The sequence below is a fragment of the Zea mays genome, chromosome 5, assembly GCF_902167145.1.
Source record: "Zea mays cultivar B73 chromosome 5, Zm-B73-REFERENCE-NAM-5.0, whole genome shotgun sequence".
Lineage (NCBI taxonomy): Eukaryota > Viridiplantae > Streptophyta > Magnoliopsida > Poales > Poaceae > Zea > Zea mays.
In genome coordinates this window covers 4,520,187-4,527,639 of record NC_050100.1, presented here as the reverse complement: position 1 = coordinate 4,527,639, position 7,453 = coordinate 4,520,187, and positions in this window count along the sequence as shown.

Here is a 7,453-nt window from a genome sequence, read left to right as displayed (position 1 = left end):
TGACAAAAATACGAAAAATACAAATAGAAAAATAAAAACGTGTATATAGTGTCATATTACGCTATGGTTAAAAGGAAATTTTTAGACTATATTATTTTTATGTGTGTTTGGCAATAGTTTTCTTACAAGAACCCATTGGGTTCAAGGTAGTAACAGCACGCCTATGGCTAATATACTTTGGCTAATACATTAGTGTAGTAGTGACAAAGAAAAACAAAAACATCTTCTCACTAGTAAAAGGCGGTTCTTTTTGTTGAGAACTACGTTACCACGGATCACCAGATCCGCTCCCTTCCCTCCCGTCAGCAGTAGAGGCGCAAGAAGCTGTAGAGAACCCGTCTCCTTTCCCATAAGCACAACAGAGAAAACACATGAGACACAGGATATAGGGTTGGGCCTCTGGCCTCTTTCTGATCTCTGTATTATGAGGGGGTGTACAGGTTCCTTATATAGAGATGTGAGACCCCTCAGGGGCAAAGCAGGTATTTGCCCACATAACCCTAACTAGGGTTACCTAACACTCCCCCTTGGGCGAATACCGCGACCAACACATGCCTCGTTAAAACTCCAAAAAAACCCAGTGGGAAAAATATGGAGAAAGAGTGCATGGTGATACAAATTGCATTTGCACTTTGTTGCCTCGTTAAAAACCTCATGTGAGAAACTTCAAGAAAACTCACCAAGGGAAAAAGAGTACAACAGCTGTCATCGGGACAGATTTCGATCCTCTGAGATCTAGATTCTATCGAATCTTCTACAAGGGCTAACTTTAGAAATGTGCCCCCCTGATCCTTGCAAAACCGTATCAATAAGGCAAAACATCTTCTTCTAGAAGTATATGCACATAAAAATTTAGCAAACGGATTGCATATCCTTACAAGGACTATTTCAGAAACTTTACCTCTACTCACTTCTAGGATATACGAGGTAAGTGCACGTATCAATATAAATAAGCCACTTTGACTGATGGTGTTTGATCGACTGGATCTATATATTTGATAGAAAGTTCCATAAAGGTTCACATATTGATCATCAAGCTCATGCCTTCAGGGCATAGAATATGACATTTATTGTCTCACGATTGTGATCAATATAAGCATTCGCTCCCCCTGACGATGACATCTGTCAAAGTCGTTATCCCTCATTACTCAAGCATATTCTTCAAGATATATGTCTCATTGTTCATCTGGAATAACGAGAATGGATGAGGTTGAGGTGCTATCATTTTCTATCTTACACCACAATTTATACATAGTTGTGCAAAGCAAATAACATGTCCTTCAATAGGACTTAGGGGATAATATAGTTGCAATAGTACATATTCTAAATATGATACATCGCTCGAGGCGTTCATCCATTGCAACATCTATGATGGTGTCACAAAAGTCCATCTAAGATCGTAATCCATCAGGGATTTTTCATCGATCAGATACATCATTATAGTTTGTCATTCTGGCACAATGGGGATATTTTGCCAGTAACACCTAAAGCTTATAGGTTTCTTCCATCAGGGCTTTAGAGGATACCGTAATTCCACATCTAGTGGAAATTACCATGAGTAAAACTCATGGAATGCACATGTGCTTATTCGATGAACTTCAAGTCCTTTGGTACCTCATCTTATTCCTTTTCGGGTCTGTATGGGTCTTTATCCCTTTATAGGGATTATCAAACTTTGGTGTTCAACACAGACTTTGTTTCTTCTGGATAGGTTCCATCTGGGAACGATAGTTTCAACTACGAGATATTCTCCCTACATAGGAGAGTGATCATTCATCAGGAATGTATTATTCGATATGAGATTTATATGTTGCATATTTATAATTCAAAGATATGAGTCCTCCTAGGATCTCATGACGGATCTTCAGAATCCTATTAACTGCATATTTTAATTCATACCATTTGCCAGATATATTACATAGTGGAACTGTGTTTATTCAGCACATATGTGGGATGGGTCTCTCACTAGACCACTTGAACCATCACATTCACCACACATTATTTCAATAGTGCCCATAAATGTCCGAACTTCAAGCTCGCGACTTTCATTTTGCGATTCTTGGTTCAACCTCGATTGCATTTATCAATGACCCGATAAGAGAGCTTAAAGAACTCATGCCCAGGACTTTGTTTTGGATCCCTTTGCAATCTAGAGAGGCAAGATAAGTGTCGACATATTTGTCTCCCACATTTAATAATGATCTTCGTCATTTCCCAAAACGAAAGATGCATTGTTCCCTATTCCCAGCACAATGATATTGCGCGCATTGCTAGGAATTTCGTTATCAAGATGAACCTCTTCGTGAGGCAAATCACCATCAGGGTGAATTAATCGAAGGAGAGTTATCACAGACCACGTGAATCTGCAATCAGAACATATGCTTTGACTAAGGCTGATGGATCATATTCGCAGGCGTCCCCGAGAATAGATCAAATACCAATAAGTCAAATGTGGATACGATATTAATCCCGGGTATATCCACATCTACATCAGGTAGAAGCATTCAAACCAATATGGTTACTCCTCAACGATTTCTGGCAGACTCCATATACACAGGAGTACACACCGAACGACAGGTTCAGTTTAGCTTTTGTGCGTTTAATAGAATATTGAGGCATTACACTAGATGGACATTTATCTCCCCCTAATGTCGAGATGTTCTAAAAGCATACAGATAATATCCCCAACCACAATCATCCAGTTGTGGCCATTGTATGCTATTGTGGTGATTTATTTGGGAAATCTTACGCACATTACAGATAGGGGTTTTATGCAGTGAGCTTTGGACTTAGATTAGTGTAGTGGCATGAATACTACATATTTGTCCTTCAACATGAAGAGTTAGTCTCAACATCCAGCAAGACACGCAACAACAAGTTGCTTCATGGTTACAATTCTGCAAACTTATTGTTATTACTACCAAATGCATAGTCAATCATTAAGATTTAGACTGATATACACAACACTATTTTATCCATGAGGGTCCTTCAGGGGCTCATGCATACCATTCGTCGTTTGGAGCTATTAGTTGACTTCAGATCAACAAGTAAAATGACCATCAGGGTCTAGCGCTCACAAGGACATTCACTGGTTGTATTGTGCTTTGAGGCACATAGGAAAAATGTGTGTGCCTATATTGGTAGTAAAGTGCATGGCATCAGGCCAATGCTGCCAAGCAAAGATTTTTATACACAGAGATGTATAGTCCAGCTCGTTTTTATCATTGCCCATGGTTTACCCAATTACTCATACCACTCTGAAATTGGGTATCGATTTATGCAACATTTTTAGGTATTATACTTTTGAGAGAGAACTAATAACAATAGTTACTTTTTTGTGATGCTGCCAGCAGGGCAAACATTTCTCCTCATATTATATACCAATTTGTTTTATAAAGCATTATTTCGATCTCTTCGTTGTTCGGCAAAAAGAGAAGCTTTGGAATAGAACAGACAAGGCCAAGAATTCATTTTATCTGGGAAAATCACCATATAACTAGCTTTTGATGAAACAAATGATGATAACTGCTTGGCAAGAACGAAACAATACTGGTATCCGCCTAGGATCCATCTTCAACAACAGATATTACTGCTCTCATACAAGAAATCATCAGGAGTAGAGAGGATACAACAGGTCTCTACAAGATCTTCATATTTTTATCACAAATTACCATCACCAATAGCTTATAGGTCAAGAATTATGGATCTTCTGGCGCCAAGGACCAATGACATATAAATGCCCAATTTCACTTAAAGCTCTGTGGTAATATGGGATTTCATGGCTATTTTCTACTCTTCTTACTCCTGGTAGATCAGAGATATATTACGGTAAGCATTTCAAAGGGTGGAATTCAATGTAGTTTTGCTACATAAACTCCAGTATATGTCCATTTAGGACTGACCTTTACCATTTAGCTTAAAGCTATACCATACCAATCAAAGAACTATACCAAGTCAATTCAGTGACTATAAGTATTTACAGTTCTGAGAGATGTATGCAACACAAGCATAGAGGTCCTAGATAGGACGAGTAAAGTGGTTCGACAGGAACACACAATGGTTTTTCACACAAACATTGTGAAAAAATTCTCAGAATTACATTTCGATGTACTCGCAACTTCGTGTTGCTAAGGTACTAGCCATTTATCTCAAAGATCGCTTCATGTCGTTCAACGACAAATAGCAATGTGCCAACATCTGGTTGAGCAATGTATGACTGAGATTCTAGCATTTGTTCATCCGATAAGGTCTTATTGCTTACTAATAAAATTCCAATTTGTGATGTTTTCTGTGCTAAAAAGGCTTTCATCCATTAATATTGAATTTCTTCAAGTTACTTCGGGTAAAACTTTATGCACGAGGAGAGAGCAGAGATTTAACTTATCTGTGTTTCATTGTATTTCGATTTAATTTCCCAGATTTAATATAGTTGTTATGACCACTTGGCCATATATATAAATATACGATGCCACATAACACAATCAAACAAAATATAGAGCGAAAACAAAATTGTTTACGAAGGTTGCACATAATGTGACTTTAGGACCTTGTGAAAGGGAATTAGGCTTACACCTAGTTCCTAAATAATTTTGGTGATTGAATTACCCAACACAAATCTTTGGACTAACTAGTTTGCCCAAGTGTATAGATTATACAGGTGTAAAAGGTTCATACTCAGCCAATAAAAAGACCAAGTTTTAGATTCAACAAAGGAGCAAAGGGGCAACCGAAGGCACCCCTGGTCTGGCGCACCGGACTGTCCGGTGTGCCACCGGACAGTGAACAGTACCTGTCCGGTGCACCAGGAGACTCAGACTCAAACTCGCCACCTTCGGGAAAGTCCAGGGCCGGCGCGCTATAATTCACCGGACTGTCCGGTGTACACCGGACAGTGTCCGGTGCTCCAACGGAACGCGGCCTCAGGAACTCGGCAGCCTCGGGATTTCACGAAGACTGCTCCGCTAAAATTCACCGGACTGTCCGGTGTGCACCGGACTGTCCGGTGTGCCAGCGGAGCAACGGTCATCTGCGCCCAACGGTCGACTCTGACAGGAAACAGTGCAGAACAGTACACGCGGCAGAAGTCAGAGCAGAGGATCAGAGAGGCACCGGACTGTCCGGTGTGCACCGGACTGTCCGGTGCCACATGAGGACAAAGCCTCCAACGGTCGACCAGCTCCAATCTCAACGGATAGGATGACGTGGCTTGGGCACCGGACATGTCCGGTGTGCACCGGACTGTCCGGTGCGCCCATCGCCAGCAGACTTCATCAACGGCTAGTTTTTGGATGGTGGCTATAAATACCACCCCAACCGGCCACTTCAACGTGTGGGAGTCCAAGCAACATTCCAAGTCATCTAGTTGACATACTCAAGCCCTCCCAACCACCTATATTCATTGATACATCCTATACACAAGATTTAGACCACTACAACCAACACAAGTGCCACAAAAGAGAGAGCAAGCAAAAGAGAGCTACTCATTTGAGTTTAGCACTAGGCCTTGTGAGATTCATCGAGAGATAGTGTGTGCTTCATCTTTGTGTTCATTTGCGCGTGGAGTTTTGACTCCCATTGAACTTCCTCCAAAGTTTTGGAGGCTTGTAAAAGCTAGCAAGAGACACCAAAGATTGTGGTGGTCCTTGTGGGATCGAGAGTGATCCTTGAGAAGAAGAAGAGCTCGCCGATCCTTGTGTGATCGGGGGAGAGGGAAAGGGTTGAAAAAGACCCGTCCTTAAGTGGACTCCTCAACGGGGACTAGGCCTTCGAGGGCCGAACCTCGGTAAAACAAATCACCCGTGTTCATTGTGCTTTTGCTTGTGATTTGTTTGCTTTCCTTTACTCTAAGTTCTCTTGCACTATTCCTTGCTCATATCAGTTGGTGTTGCTTCAAGTTAAACACTCATTTAAGTGAAGCAACACTCCGCAAGAAAGAACTTGAGTTAGTGCTCTTTTCATCTAAGCTTTCTTGCTTTATTATCATAGACTTATTAGTTGTATTGATTTATCACTTCCACATTATTTGAAAACTTTACTCTTTACTAGCAAGAACTTAGTTTTTATACTCCGATAATTGTTCATCTTGTTCTAACCACTAATCAAAGGATCTAGTTGGGGGATAAAGTTTTAATTTTCAGGTTTCGCCTATCCACCCCCCCTCTAGGCGACTATCAATTGGTATCAAAGCTAGGCACTTCATCTTGAGTCTAACAACTCGAAGTGATGACTCGTAGAAGATCCCAAAAGAACAAGAAGTCCAAGGAGAACAAGGAGGTAACTCTTGAGATATTACTTTCCGATTGTTCTAATTATGTTTCTTGGTCCACTAGAGTGATAAAAGCTTTTAGAACCATAGATCCACAATTAGAACAAATTTTAGACAAGAGTATTATTCCTCTTAACTATGCTAGGGAAAATGCCTCCGAAGAAGATTTAAGATGTATACACTTAAATTATCTAGCTTATGACATCTTAAGTAAATCCCTTAGCAAAGAAGATTACCATGCCTTCATAATAAAATATGACAAACCCATTTGTGATGTGCATGATATTTGGACTAGAATTAAAAGCAAATTTAATGAGTCCAAACATGATAGTTCATTTTGTGCTTCTACTTCCTTTGGTCCTTGTGATACTAACCCTTGCAAGGAAGAAGAAGAAAATGAACGATGGAGACCAAACGATGAATCCACCTCTCCAAAAGGTTTGTCTTCCCATTTCGATTCCCACATGTGTTGTGTGGCTAATAAAAATGATAGCGGAAGCACAAATGAGGATGAGGAGGAAGAAAGAAACTTTGTGCATCTCTACGCTCGCCTAAGCCAAGAAGATAAGGCGGTCATGCTCAAACTTCTAGAGAGAGCGAGAGAGCAAAGCGAAGCTCGTCAAAGGCTAGAAGATATTCTCTCCATAAAGATGCAACACCTTGACGAGTTGACTAAAGAACATGAGGAGCTAAAGTGCTCTCATGTTGATTTGGTCCAAAGGTATGAAACTATTTCAATTGAGCAAAATAACGCGTTACATTATATCGCTCAATTAGTAAATAAGAATACCTTGCTAAAGGACCAAGTAGAAAAGCTAAAAATTGAAAATCTAGCTTTTCAAGAAAAATATGATATGCTTCTATGTTCTCATGAAAATCTTATGAATGATCATATCATATTAAACATTGCTCATGAGGTTGTGATAGAGAACTTTAAATCCCAACAACCTCACTCGTGCACATGTATTCAAATTAATACTATATTACCATGTGCTAATGCTTGTTGTCCGTCGACAAGCAAATCTTCCTTTGAGCTAGAATTTGCAGGAACAAATGATGATTCATATCAAAAGCTCAAAGAAGAAAATGAGAGGCTAAAGAAGAGCTTGACACAACTAAAAGGGAAATGCATTGCCCAACCTTCTCAAGATAACTGTGATCACATGGTGAAGAAGCTTGAGACGGGAA